Below are 20,183 nucleotides of genomic sequence, written 5' to 3' on the forward strand. Positions count from 1 at the left end.
TATACACAGAATGGTAAGTTTTAATTCATTACGAAGATTTCTATTGCCAAGACCGACACGAAGGTACAATACATTCTCTCTTCTGCCTACAATTACACTGGCAGACTACAACAACATTTAAATTTTAACTTGAATAGAAAATCTTGTTATTGAGTTATGGTTTAACAAATGGCCGTTTGCAGAACCAAATGAGCGGTATTAGTAATAAATTGTTGTCTTAGGGTTATTTCAATCACCTTTATGTAACCCTTAATTGAGTTTTAACGCAATAATTAAACAATTTAATACTGTTTACTTTATGAAATAACCCTAAGCTAATAAAACATTCGAGTTCAACCCATACGTAAACATTGTTTTATTCCTAACTAAATATCTATTAGGCGTTCCTTACTCTACTCCTAAAAGATAAATAATATGATAAATATCGACTTAATTAACTAAATCAAATTAATTAAATGTCATAAAACATAACGAATGATATGAGAAAATGATCGTAATTTATATACGTATTGTCTTTTTCATTATTATTGTAAATCTTATATCTAATATTATAACTTTTGCCAACTCTATAATAATAATAGCTCATATTGTTCCTATTGTACGGTATCTAGTTTATTACAAGGATAAAATATAAGTAACGCGAAATGAACTGTCTATTGAAGAGTAATTATTTCGTTTATTTAAAAAAATAATGTAACCTTAATGTCGAATAAAAAAACATTCAAAACGTAGTGTTCTATTTTCTAAAGTGAGACATTTTTTAATTTTGAAAGATCCAAGACATTTTAACAAATAATATGTATTTAAATAAAACTAATTATAACGGATGAATCGCGTATATTAATTATTTTTAAACATCCCGACGTTTCGAGCACTTTGCAGTGTTCGTGGTCACGGGTAGACTGATAGTAATATGTATTTTATTTTAGTTATTAGTAGATACGAGCTACCGTTTAGTAATTTCGAATATGTCATTGATGTACTGATGTTCTATTTGATTATTCATTTGAAGCGAACAGTCGCTTTGTACCGTGTCTGAGATATATACATGTATCTGAAACGAATAGTTGTCTGTTATTGTGTTTAATAACAATGCTGTACATTATAGAATATTTATGAAATAGAAATAATTGAATTGCATTATTGTATCACGTCTTTTGGTCTTTTTATGAAAATTGAAATCATTTATAAAACATAATGTTACATTTTATTGATCAGATCCAGGAATTAAATTCAGGTCTTTGAAATATGCAGACCAATAAGCTATACTATACCAACGAGGCAGTCAACGCTAAATTATAGTACATTTTAATATTTAATAGTTTTTTTCATTCTTCTCGGTTAAATAAAATATCAAACTTGTTTTTCTCAGAGAACTTGAGAACGGTTTTAGTTCTAATTATATATTTGTTAATATTACTAAATGTGTTAAACAATTATAATTTTATTTATGCCTGTGTTACTCTTGAGGTATTCTATATTCTAAAATAATTATAGAACCTCAAATAAAGTGTGAAAATTACCTTACAACGTCACTCTGAGTAAGCGTTTCTTATGTATAAAGTAAATTTTAAGAACATGACTAGCTACATTTCAAGAAAACAGCATATCTAACGTTATATAACAATTATCTATCCTACTATTCAGTCACATCGATATTAAATAAGCATTTACAAAAGAACAGCGATTACGAGGTGATTAATCACTTTCTAAGTATGTGAAGTTACAAAAAAAGCTATAAAATAATACAATCTATTTACTTAATAAAATACAATAAAAATAAATCTATTTTTAAATAGTTATTTCTTTTTCATTGTTTCTTTTATATTTATATTTAATTGATTTCATTTACTAATAAATTTGTCTACCTGATACAATACTTCGTAACACTTCAATATCATTAAATTTTATATGACGCTTATCATTTTGTAATTAATTTCCATATAGTCGTAAGTCGTAACTAGTGACCACCACTTGAGTCCCCAATTTTCACCATTTTAGTCTTTCAATAACATATAATTTATTTAATTAATTGGTAAAAAACGTCTACGATTTTTTTCTTTTTGACTTCTACGATTTCATAAGGCTTCTTTTTAATAAACTCCTACGTTGATCTGAAACAAAAGAACACTTATTAGTATTTGTTTTGTCTTTAGCTTTTATGTAAATAAAAATTTTTACCATTAAAAGGAATACTAATAATTATTAAAATAGTTTCTACTTCCTATGAGGAACGCTTTTTAATAGATGAGGAAGATTAAATTTCAGGTTGCATATAACAGACCGAATGAGGAAGTGTTTTTGGATTTATGTATAAAATTTGTTGTTTATTGTACAGAATATGATATTATACACATATTTTATTCATCCGATATATTATGAAGTAAAATTCCGTATTAAGAACGATCATAAAAAACAAAGAGGAGGATAGATTGTTCGTGCTTAAAATATAGTACAGGTCATCATTCACTTGACTTTAACTCATTTATTTAGGGTCAGCATGGCGTGTAAACTTTAGGGAAAGGACTTCGCAAACTTTATTGCAGGTCGCCTGACTGAATAAAGTTCGGTCGTCGAGAGATTTCCTGATGTCTGTTAGTTGGATATGATTAGTTTAAACTACAAAAATAAACAGTTGGCAAATGCTTGTATCAGCGCAGCATGGATTTGAAATTCAACTTAGCTCAAAACTATGTATGTAGGGTAAAAAAAGATACTAATATTTTTTCCGGTCGTAGTTTTATATCAGTTTAAAGTCTTATCGGTACATTTTTCAAGGTCGTGTGACACAAGCAGTTTTTAGTCGGACATTAACCTTTCTAGGGAATGCTTTTACTTGTGGCTGATTGCCTGAGTTCCTAAAATGTCCCTTATTCAGCACTTACAACACCGATATTTTCACAATTATAAAATAAGATATAGAAAAAAATTAGGATGGTGATGATACAGTTCAGAATAGTTTCATTATGACACAATACGAAAAGAAATATTCAACATCAATACCATTTTAGAATGTAGTTTCAATATTTAAGGTACCATATTAATTACTATATATGTAGGTTATGTGGTTTAAAGCTCTACTACCAAGGTGATTTGGTGGTAGGACTTTGTGCAAGCCCAAGTGTGTGTAGGTACCACCCACCAGATATTCTAGTGCCAAATAACAGTGCTCAGGATTATTGTGTTCCGGTTTGAAGGGTGAGTGAGCCAATGTAACTATATGCATAAGGGACATAACATCTTAGTTCCCAAGCTTGGTGGCACATTGACGATGCAAGGAATAGTTAATATTTCTTACAGCTTCATTGTCTATGGGTGATGGTGACCACTTACCATCAGGTGGCCCTTATGCTCGTCCACCTATACCATAAAAAAGGTCATTCAGGAAAATTCAAATTGTTATATCTATTATTCCTTGAAAGAATATACTAGAATACATGCGACAATCATTAAAATCATTAGTCATTTGTTATACGTTTGGATATCGTAAATTGTAAATATATTACAATAGTTCATATTCAAAATTTATATCAAATAGTTTATCATAATCGTAGAAGGAGATAAACAAACCTTAAAGTTACACGTTTCGTGAGAACTGCTAATAGCTTTGCTATATTATATACTAGAACCAGATATTTATTAATATATCTTTATTTATTATTAAGCACTATCCCACTTAACTACCTATATCCACTTAATTTTACGTCCAAAGTTTCGTAGCAACTTCGCTGAAATTCCAAACACCATTTTATCACGTGTCCATAAATAATCTACGTTAGATTGCTACTTTTGTGAAGGAAATACTTTAAATAAAGTATAATAATAGGTATACTAATAATAATATGTACTTATAGGTTATATGATTACTTCCCAGATTTTTTTATTTTTGGCAAGCATCGGAAACTAATCAAGCCCTTTATTTTATATTTTTTGTTAACAAATGTAAATTTTAATTTAAAATAAGTATCATCTAGATTTTGAATAAATTATTTGTTTTATTTTATTACTTTTATTAAACATCAAATATATACTCGTAGTTATTGCTAATATAAAAAGGTAAGGAAGAGATTTATGCATATAAATTTCTTCACTGAATTTATGTATACAGAGATAAAGAACTTTTTCCGATCAAATTCAACACATGGAGTTTTACACAAGATATTTGTTTGAATCACGATCTGGGTTTGAATCTACAATCTTCGTTTGATATTCACGTATATACATAAATGCTTAAAATTAAGTAGTAAGGTAATAAGCAAACTTACAATATCAGTACGTGTATACTAAACGACGTGTATAGGGCACCCATCCTTCGACCTCATGTTGTCCAAAGGCGGCGGTATAACGACGTACGTGTCTCGGCTGGTGCACGGCATTTCGTCATTACCAGCGAACAGCGGCGGCGGAGGAATGACGTCACTATCAACCTCATCCTCTATAACTTCTTGTCGCCTCCGTCCAGGCATGTAATTCATCACGCACGTCACCGCGATTAGAAAGAGAAAGAAAACGAACACCACGTCAAACATGATTAAGAAGTTAACCATTAATAGTTGCATCACGTCGGGGCGTTGATAATATTGTGTGCATATATGTACTCTAAGTCTTTGGTTCAGGACATGTCTGATGTCGATGGAACCTGTAACAAAAAGTGATATTAAATATGGAAAGGGCCACCACATAACGTGTAACAACAACTCGATAAAATATATTCTTATAAATATATAGTGTATTGTTTGCTTTTGTTATATTAATCGGACGCCAAAATTACAATGGAAATTAAACATTTGAAAGTATTGTCAAAGTATAATAGAAAATTTTCTTAACAAAAGATATCAGGAAATGGAAACCGGGCTGTGTAAGATGAATAACATTGGAATACGTTATTACACTTTATAAATAAAATGAACAAGACGGCGGAGTTATGTAAATATAAAAATACTTAAAGTGTACTGTACTTATCAAAGTATCTGGTTTGAAGTGAATAATAAATGTGCTTCTCCTAAGTAATAAATAATAGGAATTCCTAAATAACCATGTGATTGAACTGCACATTTTGAAAACACAAAGTTTGTTTTATATATCTGACTATTTTGACATGAGACATTGTTTTTGGCTTCTGCATTGATAATAATGGTATCAAATTGAAAAAGTCATTATACAGTTAAAAAAGAGTTGTGGGACACGTTTGTAACGAAGTCTTTTTATATATTTTGCCTTCGTCTGTTGCACCTCATGCAACTTTCATGTAACTAAAATGTTATTTTTAGTTGTAAGATTGGGTGCTATAAAGAATAAATAAATAAATATATTGTGTTTTAAATAAATATATATATATATATATATAATGGTTAAAATTTTTAAGAATAATTAAATGACAAGTAATAAAATTTTTATTAATATACTGTTTAAATTAAGGCTATACTAATAATAATATATTTTTTAAATTATATATAAGAAAGAGACAGAGGAAAAGAGAGACAAAAGTCGCCTGGCTTCTGCATAATTATTTTTATGCCATATTTTTGCCATAAGACAATTTGTACCAGTATCGGTTCGCTGTACTTCACTTCATAGTAGTAATATTATCATACTTAAACGAGTAAATTATATGACTATAGTTAAAGATTATTCTATTTTAAATAAATTAGCTTATAACGCTATCATCTTCTGTTTTTTTTAGAATTGTTTTAATCAAATTTATAAAATCGCATTGCATTATAAAATTATGAAAGTAAACATTTAACTAACCAACAACACACACAGCGCTTTTAACTTATTACTTTAAATTTAATTTATACATAAAAAATACTACTTATATTATATTTCTTATATTAGTATTTCTTATTTTATTTCTGTATAAGTTAATTTAAATATGATTTTTATGGTCATTGGCAATCAAAGATATTTTTAAAGCTCGCTAGAATCACTTAACTCTGGGTTTTATTAATATCTTGTATGCAAACATAAACTGTAAAATGTATTCCTCTTAAATTTTCATACAATAAATGAAATGTCGAATGTGATGACTCTTTGTTAAAAAAAACTCAATTTTTATATCCACGTTCTCAATCGCAGGTACGTTGTAATTTTTTCGCTGATACGACGCTTGGTGTTACAAATTCGTTTCTGCTCAGCCTTCATTTCCTAATAATAGCTTTTACAATATTGCTTGAAAAAGGTCTTTATTTATAATCGTCCGTACTTATTACATTTGTTTGGTATTATAGGTATTTTATATAATTACAAGCAATAATGTCTCGAGTATATCCACGACGAATTTAAAAATATCAAAAAGGAGATTGACTTATTGTCAAACGTTTTACTACGATATGTTTATTACATATTAAATTAAAGAAAAACATCCAAATTACAAGAGCTTGTAAAAAAATTTACACATCATTTCAAACTATGACGTAACCGTTTAATGAGTCGTATGTATGTTCGTCTACTAATTAGTAATTTGTACGTCATATCGACGAAATATGACATCCACATCAAACAATTCGACTTGTTAACAGGGAAATTAATACAGGTTCTATTTTGGCCAATTGTGGTCTGGTAAAATCAGCCAAGTAGTTTATATATGTACAACTATCTTGTCTATATTGTACTTAAAGCTATAAAATATTTTACCGCCTGCAAAAATTAATACTGCATTAATTAATTAATTAATTTATTTATTTATAAATAATAAATAATACTTTAATGAAATACTTAACTTAAACAAATTATAAATTATGATAATAATACTATTATCATATACTGATACATATATTACATATATATGTATATAACAGAAGGCTTTGGGCAGGTAAAATATAAGCCAATTGGTTCGCTTAGAATTGTCTTTAACCTATTTAAACCGGACCATTTTATCTGCTGGACCAGCCGGCTTTGGATTAATTTGAGCACTAGAAAAGCAATTGAAACCGACGTCAAATGTGTCCTACATTGATATAAAATACTTGTATTGTTGGCTTTAATCGACTACTGCAAATACATTATTGAACTGTAGCTCGGACATATGGAGAAATCGTAGAAATCTCAGTGTAACCTACAAAAGGTGAATTAAGATTAAAGTTCATTCATTTTAATAATTAAATTCAGTCAATATTCATAATAATATTTACTTAATACTCGTTTGTAAAATACATTATCTATCGCCGTATGCCTCTATTCTATGGGTAACATGTGCATCAGAGTATATTGACAACGTTATTATGTACATGCGAGCGTATAGCGAGAAACATCATATGTATACATACTATAATGTCTCTGCGAAATCATTAAAATTCATCCTTCATTGGGCGTTTTTATACTTGTCATGTTTTTTTAATTTTAATTATCTAGTAACTTACTATAACAACTTTGAAATCAGTTCGTATAACTAATGAGTTTTTTGTCATTTTCTCTATGTAATCTACATTCCAAACCGATGTTTTTAAGTTTGATTTAGTCGGATTTAGTTCGATTTAGTAAAATAAAGTTTCAAAAGTGTAGGCGAAGATGGTTTCGATTTTATTTTATTAACCCCTCTGTATCATATTCTCAGTAAATTCCATTGTGAACAAAGCATTATCCCTAAAATAGTCTCTCATCGCATTCTGACGTACTCAGCAGTCCACACATAACTCTTAACATATTTATCGATATATGTATTCACCTATCATTCATAACTGATAAGTTTAGTATCCCAACCCTCCAATAATTATAATAGACAACAACAATTTATGCAAGTATGAAGATGTAATACATCAAAAAAATATTTCTGACCACAATTTCGTAAGAAGATTGTTTAAAGTGTATTAAACCAAGCTAAATGAGAATGGAATCGCGTGGCAGAATCACCCACCTAGCACAATATTTTATTCATGAGGTTTTCCTCAAACTTTACCGTCAAAGTGTTGAAATGAGTAACAAAAATGTCTCAAAACTACAAAGGATTGGAACTTTCACTTAAAATCTAAGTTCCTCTACTGGACCCCAATTAAGATAGAGATAAGTAACGTTATAATATCATAATTGTAAAGATTTAACTTCCTAACAAAAAAAATGTACCTAGTTTAATATCTTCAAAATGTTCCGTACCTTTTTTTATTAAACTGACATAAAAAAAACGTTTCTATTTGTTAATTATCGCTTTAAAGATCCATTACGTGAGTAGGAACGGCGCTAAGAAAGTTTAAGATAAATTTTATTTGGACAATAAACATGAAAAATTCCGAGAAAAATGAACGCTCAGATTCGACGTAATATCCGCTTAAAACTCGTTTAACTGAATTGTGGTCTTAAAAAATGGAACGGACTTTATTCTGACGATCATGAACCGCTTTCGACCATCTGATTTGTTTTTAAAATTGGGAGTGACACAGAACTTTAATCAAAAATATTGGTATTTTCAAATGATATGCCTACATTTAGAGCAATCATCATTTTTCAATTACTAATCTTTGTAATCTTTAATCACAATATGAAGGTGTTAATTTTGTTTGGATTACACTTAAAAAAGTATTAGTATAAGTTACAATTACAGTTTAAATATAGGGTATACTAGAAACAGTCTTTCGATGTTTAAAATTTAATATATTTTTAAGTCAATGTAATTGGAATAAATTAGGCTATCCTGAAGTATTCCATTTGATTTAAGAACTCAGTGGAGCTAATGAGTGACGTTTTTTTTTATTGAAATTATAAACCTCTTCTTATTCTGTCAAAGAATAACTTATTCGTAAAGTACACTAACTCACTGTATTTAACTACAGAAACTGCACTTTACGTTATAAAACTTGTTTGATTTATATACGAATTCCTACAATGATATCGCAAAAACTTCGCTGCGAGTCGTTTTCTTGTAGCCGGGAAATGGTTTATTCGTTTAATCTTGACAGGCGTGCCTCATTTCAGCCACACAGAATCTGAATACAAATATTCATTGAAGAGAAGATAACTACATTTTAGAGGATTTCGCGTAATAAGAATCTTGGTTTTAATATTCAGTATACTCGTTGCTTCAGTTCAATGTATGTGTTTTTGTCTGACAATAAATCAATTACAAGTTTTATTAGGACTACTTTACTTACCAAAGTAATTTAAATATTATTTTACAGCGTATATAATGTTTTAAAGACAGGTAGTGTGGTAAGTGAACATGTCTGTGTAGATGTGTGCGTATGTGTGCAAACCGTTACATGGATTAAAATAGAATTTTGTATGATATAATCTTTATCATATTTTAAAAATAGTTCAATTAGTGCATAGTGCATAGTGTTCTACGTAAAGTGTGTTATGAGTGTTGATACGTTTCGTCAATTCAGTGTAAATATTTCTCTTCCATGTTTTATTGATACCCAAGCACGTGTCATCATATGACAATGACTGAGGCTGTTTCTGTAGACAAATGGAAAATCATTTCCTCGGATAAGTTTATTTTTTATATAACATTGCAAGGTAAATTCAAATATAACAACTTTATACCTTACAATAGAAAACTACAAAATATTTTGAGGATAAATAAATAAGATATTCTGATATTTTCATACCTTTTACCTTCTTTCATATTTTTATTGATCGCAGGCCAGGTATGCTTTGTTCCATCAATTCTTTTTAATAAATGTTTCATTTTTAAAACAATCCTTAATATGCAACGTAAGTAACATTATTATACATCGAGGACTTTACCAGTGGAATATTAAAAAAAGGCTAACTTCAATCACTTGGAATTTAATTCTGAATTTTATTAAAATATTTTGCTATCAGATATTTAAAGTATAGAGCAGACAAAAGCCGCTTATACATAAAATGTGAATTAAGATTTCAAGTATGTACTTCATAAATATTCACTTAGTATTTATAATTTTTTAAATTTGTACAAAACTCATAAGAGAGTATAAAGAGGCTATTTTCATAACATCGTAGTAAATATTCAATCTTAAGCGACCTTAATTCTATTTTTATCCGGTTAGTCCATTTGGGGGTCGGTATTGCAAGTCACCATTGGTTATTGTGATAAATTACAGCCTAAGCGATAGGCCATGCCATTAGCTGGCATTCATATAGTTTCTATACTAGACACGGGTGAGGGTTTATACAAAGTTCTGATTTAATTTAACAACTTTTGGGCTTGTACCGATTAAACTAGACGTTTATTGAATAACTAGACTACAAGTAGATTGGGTTAGTTTGTGATAGGAGGATAGATATACTTAATATTAAACTAGAAGCAAATTGTTATTCGAAATATAAGACATATAAATATGACGTTTTGTGATATAATTTATTCATATTTACCGTCTTTACTTAGGGTTAGGAACTTACAGTTCCCTAACTGTAATGAATAAAAATGTAATAATAAAAACGGGAACAAATTACATTTTTAAACCATTAAAAGTTAAAGTATCTATGTGTGTAATTTTATTTTTTTTCTCAAAAGACGACTAATATTTGAGGGACCAATTTTAATAAATTATTTTTTTCATAATTTATTATTTATCTTATATGTCACATTGTTATAATCTTAATATATAAAAAAAAATCTTCTTATTCTCTATCGTTTTTGCCATTATCTAGTGGCTTTAGCTAGTCGGTCTGTGTAGTCTACATTGTTTCGGTTTCACCAACCCTATATTTCAATACCTACTTTGTAGATAGATATTACTACAACTTAAGATACCAAGATTTATGGATTTATGAAATATGGATCTGGAATATTGCAATTTCAATGATACAATTCAATGAGCTATGCTTTTATTGCTACTACATATAGGATAGGATTTCGAAATTCCCAACTTGATCATGTAAAGATTATAACCGGTTATTAATAATATCTTACTAATCTAAAACTGGGACTAACTATGCGCGCTATAGTTTCTTGTTCTTGCATGACTCACAATAAAGTTTAAAATTATATTGATTTGATTTTCCTAACAAGTTTAAAAGTACATTTAGCAATAACAAATTGCTGTTGTTGCTGCATTTTTCAACAATATTTTACTTAACGTTGTTTTTGTCTTTGTTTGAATTATGGGAGTTACTTTAGTAGTTTATAATTTCAGTCTTCTTCTGCTTGTGTTTGTGATAACATGTGAGAGCTTAATTAGTTTTTGTTTATTTTAAAACCAATGAAGACTGTTGGATGGGAACAGTTATAGCAATTTCGAGGAAATTTTTTCGAAGGTAAAGGAATGATGCCGAATAGTACACTCACTATTTATTTTACTTGATCAGTAATATACAATATTAGCCGCCGCCCGCCACTTCGCTCGCCATTTAGGGGGTTGTTTGTTATGTGTTAGGCAAAAAAGTAACATATGTCCTTGCTTGGACTTCAAATTTGTTTCACACCAAATTTCATCAAATTCGCTTCAGCGGTTTGGTCGCAACAGCCAGACAGACAGAGTTACTTTCACATTTATAATATTAGTAGTATAGTATAGTATCAAATAATTAATTTCACAGTTATACACCCTGTTCAATTATATTTTGATTATAATGTTATTTGCGGTTTTAACAACAAAATTGTGTTCAACCTTAATAGGAATTTACGTACGTTACTTTAATAAATCGAAAAACGATGTATTTGTGTAATGTATATCGAATATATGATGTTTGTATTTTGTATTAGCTCGACAATACTATTGTTAATTTATTAACATCGAGAAAAGGGTCGCCGCTTTAAAGGCCCGAGATTTAAGAGAATATAGAACAGATGAAAGGCGAGGGATGTTGAAGGAAATAAACTAATTATAATTCGACAAAATTGAATAATTTATATTTCAAAGAAGCTTATACATTAACATTAACATACATATATTTTTTTAGTTAAATTATTAAAATGGTTTTAAGTTTCTTAATCAAGTGAATATATTTTGATAGTTATTATTAGTTTTTTGTTATTATGAGAAGTATTTGATAATTGTTTTAACAAAAGGCTACTTTAAATTGTATTCATTGTGTAGCTAGTATTGTATTAATATTTATATAATCATAATCTGGTGTTAGATTTTAAATGAACACGGCTATTTTTATTATTACAGTTATGTAAAACGGGATGTTTTTTTATTTGGCGGAGCTCGATATTTCGAAATTACCAACGAATTTCTTGTTCACGAGAACTATGGAGTGGGGGCAGTGGTGCATTTATAGATAACAACAACAACAACAGCCTGTAAATTACCACTGCTGGGCTAAAGGCCTCCTCTCCTTTTGAGGGGAAGGTTTGAAACATATTCCACCACGCTGTTCCAATGCGGGTTGGTGGAATACATATGTGGTAGAATTTCTATGAAATTTGTCACATGCAGGTTTCCTCACGATGTTTTCCTTCACCACTGAGCACGAGATGAATTATAAAGACATATTAAGCACATGAATCAGCGGTGCTTGCCTGGGTTTGAACCTGCAATCATCGGTTATATATAGTTATATCTCGACTCATTTATACATAATAAACCAAAAAACGGATGACACCATAGATCAAAACAGAATTTCAGATAAATAATTAAAAGCAAACAATACCTAAGTAGTTTGCCTGGATTTCTTTTAAAGAAGAAATGTAGATATGGGTGTATAATAGACTAAATATTTTATTTTTTTATAAACAAATTCCGTTATAAGCTTACTTCTTTCGAGACTTATTATGGATGTAAATACATAATCCTGTTATCCCTCACACGACATAACAATTTTAATTTATGAATTCGTTAATATAAATGAATTAGGATTCGGTTTGCTTGCGTAATTATAAATTATAATTTTTCACTCTCGATTTATTAATATAATAATAATTTTATTATCAATTATAGCAACAACATTAATTGCGTCATTCTACTCATAACTTGTAAAATAGGATTATTAAAATGTATATAATTATTTGTTAAGCATTAATTTTTCAAAAGTTATTTGTTGTTTATACAAATTACTACAAACTGCTTCAGCTTAAAATTAGATTTAAGTTGTATCGAGGAGATGAAATTATTATTTTTTAAAGCTAAATAGTTTTATGGTAAAAGAGTTCCGCTCTATCTGATTTTGTGAGTGTTGTGAGAGTCGACCAATAGAAATTTTTAGAAGAACATCCCTAAATAGAGTGTGTAGGCGCCTTAAAAACCTTATGGTGCGTGGGAACTGAGCCATAAGTCAAAGCATTTATAAAGAGGGTTGGCGTTAGGAAGGTAAAAGTATGCTAGACATTAAAGTCCAAACACAGCGCTGACCGATAAATGGAATTAGGGCAACGAAATGTCGATGACGATGGTTATGACTTTAGTTTGTTGTTATATAGTATAAAATATAATGTATGTAGTAAGTGTTGGTGTTGTTGTTTTACACTGACCTGCGCGGAACGGAGTTTATTTAAATAACAGACGTATTGAAATAAATTAACAACGTTTACAATAATAAAATAACTTTAAATATATTTATATGTAACGTCTGTTTTATGAAAGTGGAAGAGCAGGAAATGTTGCTTGGGGGAGATAGCGTTTTTTCCTTTTTTTTAAGAGAGGATTTCTGCCAGTTCACTCTTCTCTAAAAGCGACGTAAAAGAAATTCGTATCGACAAATATTATGACAGGAAGAAATTACAAGATCATTTTGGGATAAATTAGTCGTGAAACTACTTATATTTTTTTTTAATTTTAATAAAACGGCGTAGCACTAAATTAAAGTATCATTAATCTAGAATCTTTTAAATTGTCACTTGAGTGCTATCAGATAATTTGATCAGTTTTAGATAGCAAGCAATAATTTATCACAAATAAAGTTATAATTACAGAGGTTTAATATTTACATACTAAATAACTAAATTACTTTAGAGTATTGGCGACTACATTTATATTGTTTCCACTCAATCAAAATCCGATTGGACAGTTTGACAGAATAACTTGTTACATCGGCAAGGATTTTACATACTTTCAGATGAAAACGAGATTGAAACAATATCAAGGTCACATCAGGTTACTACTGCGAATTCCTCGATATAAAGATCTATAACTTATATTGACATGTCCTGGGATACGAATTCGGCACGTGTGGATTTGTTATCGAATATGTTTTATATTACACCAGTAAGCCAGTTACTTTTACATATACATTTGGATTAATTATACAATAAAATATCAAAGACAATGGTACCAGTAAGTCGCTTGCCACATTTTAGCCGGTAACTGGAGCGTCATCAGGATGTGGACTTACGGAAGATCACAAACTTTGCGTCTTTCGTTCAAAGACTTAACTTAGCCGAGCGGAATAGGAGATCGTATTTAAACTTTCTTATAATAATATACATTTGCGTATACATTTGTCTTTTTTCTTTTTATTATGGGATATTGGACCAAAATGACATAGGAAAATATAAGTATAAATGGTAATGCTTAGATTATTTTAATAAATTTAACAAATTCTCCGCCCTGAATTCGTACAGGTACAGTAAGGATTTTATTTCGTGCTATTTTCGAACTAGTTGGGTGGGGGTGCACTCGCCAACCAATGTATTCACTCGTACTGTTCTAGTGCATCGTAAATACGTTCTGCGTATTTCTCTAGCCATTTTTTTGGACATTTTTTTATTTCATTTTTAAAACTAACGCTATAAATTTCAAAGTATTGAAGAAAATATTTATGTACAAAAAAATATGGTATTAATATATAATTAAAGTATTATTAAGTACGTCAATTATTATTAATAATTAATACTATAAGATTATTAAATTAGTTTTTATTACTATTATTTTAATGTTATTACATTTACTGACAGATATAGGGCAATAGTTACATATTTAAGATTACTGTGTCATTCAAATGATATATAGATATATATAAGAAAATGCTACAATTTTAGAAAATTGTAGCATTTTCTTTCAACGTAACCAATAATTTAAGATATTCTGCTGTCACTCGCTTTTTACGTTTGAAGTATATGATATGACTCGTATAATATTATTTACCGCAAAGTAGCATTATTCTAACGAGATTCATTATTTCGAAAAATACAAAATAAATATTTAATTTTATTTTCTTTTTACAAACAAAAACCTTCACAAAACGTACTTAATGTTGGATATTGATTTAAGAGGTTTCTTAGTATAAATGTTCTAATATGATGAGGTATTATGTACGGTTCAGAAGAAGTGATAACGATGTCCATCTTTCAATTCTCGGTAACAGACTCGAATCAATGGAGATTACCGAATTTAGAGTGTATGTGACATGTACACTGTTTTGCAGTATAAATTATAGTGTATGTACCCAAGTAAACCCTACATTCCCTCACTCTAAGCAAAGGTAATCCAGACACAAAACCAGTGACTTTATGTGTGTTCCGAAGCACAGGTTTCAACAGTAATACTTCCTGTGGAGCTCTCCGGATACATAAGTTAGCGGATAATAGATTTTTATCACGTCCTAGAATCAGAAATATGTTATAGTATATCTGTGAATATAATTTTATTTAATTATAATATTATCATTTCATATTCATTTACGTATCAGAAAATAATATTTAAATATGAAAATTAAATTAAATGTTTTAGCTCAGCGTGATCTCTGAGGTATTATTACAAATATGTTTAAGTTAATTAAGTTATGATTTTGAGTAATTGCATTGATAAAATGTATATGATGAATTTGTTTCATTTAGTTATGAGAATAATGATGTTGTTATTGTCGTAGATGATTTGATTTAGTGGTCATTAGGAACATATTACAACATACACCTACTATGCATTTTCACGAGCATCAAAAGTATTTGCTTTATTTTAGTTACTTTTCTCGTACTGATTCATAATCAATTAAAAATAATTTTGCAAGATTACTGATGGGTTGGATTAAATAGAAGTTTTTAATAAAGATTTTACACTAATTTTTTTTTGTTCATGTAATTTAAGGTTGCAGCTATTCAGCCAAATTATGTTTTTAATAAGCAGTATCTTTCACAAATTCAAATTATTATAAGTAACTTAAAATCAATGGGTATATGTTATGGATGCTTAAAATCATTAAAGAGTATTCAAAGATTACAATTATTATAATTCACATTGAATTGTGTATAAATTAGTATTTAAAGAAGTGTAACTTTTTATTATTTAACGAACATTATCACAAATATATTTAATGTTAAATTTTTTTGATATCTCTTTCACGTGAGTATAAATACTTTCGGAACGAAACGATATGAAATGTTCTATAAATCGTCGCCGGCTCGGTGCCTGGCCGCGCCATCACCATTTTGTATCTTACTACTAAAATTGGAGCATGATAGGTTTTCACGTCCCAATTTTAGAAGAAATTGTTATAAAACGGAATACAGAATACAATTTTTTACGTACGTACCTTTATGCTTTGTTTGTGTACTGTGTCGAATTTCTGTGTGATACTAGTATGTCCTTTGATCAAAACATACTGTTGAAATTGAATAAAGGAATAAACACGCCACGATGAATAGGATACGTAGCTTTAAATCCAGTTCAGAAATGCAATGACTGGTACAATGGTCATTAATAAATATACCTAATAGACCTAATATAAACATGAACTGTATTATGTGTTACTAGTAGTCGCCTGCAGCTTCGCTCGTTTAAGGCTTGGTAACCAAATGTTCGGTACAAAAAGTAGCCGGTCCTTCCTTGGTTTTAAAGCTTATTTCGTTCAAAATTTCATCAAATTTAGTTCAGTCGATTGGTCGTTAAATGAAACAGACTGAGTTAGTTTCGTATTTATAATCTTGGTACAGATTTTAAGGGGCGATTAGTTAAACAATGTGCTGTCCTCTTCTTACTAATATGAAATCAATAATACCAGAATGAGATAGATCGGAGTTTAATTAAACATACACTAAATAGCGTTTATAAAAAAGACGTAAGTTATTTTTAGTTACAGTTAAACAAATTAATAATTCTACTATCAAAATCATGTTTTATCTGTTAATGATTCTTATTAAAAATACAATTTAATGATTCTTAAATGTATTTTAATAGTAGGAATTGTGTAAAAAAAGTTAGCCTTGAAATACCAGGTAAATTAAAGCTAAGGCATAAATTATTTTTAGTTTTTTTCTTACGCATTATACACGAAACATTCTTCAAAATGCACTTCATTTTGTATTGGCTAAATAGTTTTTTCAGTTACAACAAAACAACAAAAAATATGTTGTATATTCAATATATACAAATAACATCTATAGCGATATTATAAGCACCTGTCTCATACTAAGTAATATACCTCGTCAATTAAATACAGTATATAAATTAGTTTGACATTTATGCATATTGCTTCCCTCTAAAGGTCATAAGTATAGCCTATGACCTTTCTCGATAAACATTTTTCAAATTTAAATAGTCGTTCTTGAAATTATTGCTACTACAAATACGCCAGCTTATAAAGCTTTTAGCTTAATTTACTATTAAAACTAATCACAAACAACAAAAATAAAGCGAAATTCTAAAATGTTGCTCTATGCCTTGTTGAAAAATTCATGCGTATATTGCGATTTGTATGATAGACGTGCAAATTGATCACCAAATAGATAGTGTTGGGTCACTTTCTCTGCACATAACAGGCCTTAAAGTAATACCTTCATTATCTAGCATCTGTAATTAAATCATTCACCAAACTAAGACATAATACTAAGAAAGATATAATAATTTAAAATTATTTGTTGTGTAGCCTAATAAACATTTTTATAAAGCTCCCACTATAAAATATTTCTTATGCAGTTTATGTCGATGTGAATATGTTGTTTCACCTTCTATATTATATTTTATTCCTTATAAGTATTTTATTTAAGGCATTGTTCGGCTCAATGGCAGAACTAGGAAGAAATAAAAGGGTACGTGAGATTTTACTTTAACTACTTTACTAAGTTATAATAAATTTATAAAAGTTTTACACTTGACTTTTAGTTGAGACAACTATTTAGTTAAAGGATTGTATTTGTAAGTATTTACTTACAAATACAATCCTTTAAAAATAAGCAAAATAGGTTGTTTTATGTACATTCAAATAAATATCTAGAATAATTTAATATCAAAATTACTATGCAATTTGTTTTTCTAGATGAAGAAACTTTTAGTGTTTCTTTAACAACAAACGCTTTATATTGCTAAAACGTTTCCTTTTGATCTTTGACTTGCAGCAAAGATTGTTAGCGTATAAAAAGAGTATTAAAAACCTTTGACAAACTCCGTGATACAAAAGCTTTTTTTCGTTCATCTCTAGTATTCAGAGCGTGGATGATGTAATAAAAACAATAGGCCCTAATAAAACAATCTGTAACATTTGTAAACGGGTTCATATTTGCAAACCATCTCTAACTCAATTTAACTCAACTCAACTCTACATGGGAGTTAGCGGTTATTTTAAGAGCCATTAATCAATCCTTTGCCAAACATGTGATTTATTGTGTTGTATTCCTTGTGTTCATTAATGCGGGTTATATTTGTAGGGACAATATATTCATATATTCTGGGGCGGTATGTCTATTCTTATCATGTTTTATTTTAACATCGACAAGGAAGTACTCATAAAAGGTAAAATGGTCGTCAAATACTTTTGAATCGTCACATAAATTAAATGTGAAACTTCCAGAGCGGAATGTAAATTCTACGAGAATAAACCATGAGAAACTTTGGTTACTAGTTTTCACCAAATGAATACATTAATCTTTACTAATATTATTATAAATGCGAAAGTAATTTTGTCTGTCCGTCTGTTGCTCTTAAAGAGTCTTTTGAAGAAACTCTAAGGGAGAGAACATTAAACAATGTTAAGCATTTGCTATGAAATTTATGTACTCAGCATAATAAGTGGACTGTGTAAATTTCGAATACATTAGTGGACTGGCCTTATTGTAACTGGTCACCATCACCCTTCGGTAATAGCTGTATAAGAATTAGTCACCATCCATTACAAGTCAAAGTATGGTCCTTGTATCTGAATTAGAGATATACACTGAATATTCCCTGTGGTCATCATTTGTTTTTTAATTCTGAATATAAAAATGTTTTGTTAATATTTTGTTTTAACATTTTTATAATATCTTAATCATACTATGTCGTGCATTTAAATGTGTTATCGATTTATTAAAGGATGCGAATTGAATTCGGCCTTATCTAAAATCTGCGATGTGATGTGAAGCAGGTGGCGGTAATCGTGTTACTGTTTACGTCATGTCAGTAATATATTTGCTTGTACTACCACAACTCTAGTAATACAATTTATTAGACTGACGTATGAAGACTTACCCATTATGTTTAACTAATTAGCCACTATATAATTAAACATTTCACTCGATATGTTGTTTTGGAAAGTAGAGAATAGATTAATACGAAAAGATTCAAGCTTTTGTACATAATTATCTATTTCATCGTTCAGCGATAATGAAGTGTCATTTACATTAATTTATAACACTTACTAAAATATTAATTGAAGTTTTCGATATTAGCTTATTGATACAATAGGTAATATTATTCAATCTAAATTATTGTGTTGTAATATGCGACAGTGTGACACAAGAATTAGTTTTTATTTAAATTATATGAAATTTGAATTGAAGAAAATGTGACTGACATTATCACACACATCGTCCGTAGATGTTATATGAATAGTTTTCTTAATCGTAATAATTTATATGGTTTAATATTGACAGCATTGTAATATTTTTTACTTTTACTTGTTTTCATGACGTATTCATATTTAAGGCTAACGTACTTTTTTAAGAATCACTGGATATTTTATTGGTTTATATTAATTACAGTGCCCAATTTATGATTTAAAATATGATAAATAATATAAAATATAAATTGGGTAGTTATGGGTATATCGCTTTATATTATATACGATACAATAATTAATTGATTTCATACCTTTATCAAAAATCTTGTAAAACAACCATTCAACGACACTTAAACATGTCACACCGCGTAAACTTTTTCTATGTCGCGCTAACAACTGGCGTTCACGCCGGCCGGCGTCGGGCGGCAAACTGAAGGCCCCGCAGTGCCCGCCGCACCTACGAGCTACGACACCCCCAGTTTTGATTTGCAAACACCACTTTTGTGTCTCGTAGAATTTGACACACTCGTAATACGGCATGTGGTGGTCTTTCAGGAATTACCCGTAGATTATTTAAATCGTTGCAATTTTATTGTTTTAGATACTGATAGCGTTATATGTATGTTATTTTTTCC

At 29.2% G+C, this 20,183-nt stretch overlaps 1 long non-coding RNA gene across 1 annotated transcript; it reads right to left on the reverse strand.

Annotated features, from left to right (window-relative positions):
* Positions 1-900: 900 nt before the first annotated feature.
* LOC124531948 lies at positions 901-19,972 on the reverse strand. The gene is made up of 3 exons (XR_006966616.1): positions 19,860-19,972; positions 4,266-4,639; positions 901-2,114 (listed from the first exon to the last, which is right to left on the reverse strand). It is a non-coding gene; the product is annotated as an uncharacterized LOC124531948 (long non-coding RNA).
* Between the last annotated feature and the right edge of the window lie 211 nt (positions 19,973-20,183).

This window comes from Vanessa cardui, chromosome 8 (assembly GCF_905220365.1).
Source record: "Vanessa cardui chromosome 8, ilVanCard2.1, whole genome shotgun sequence".
NCBI lineage: Eukaryota > Metazoa > Arthropoda > Insecta > Lepidoptera > Nymphalidae > Vanessa > Vanessa cardui.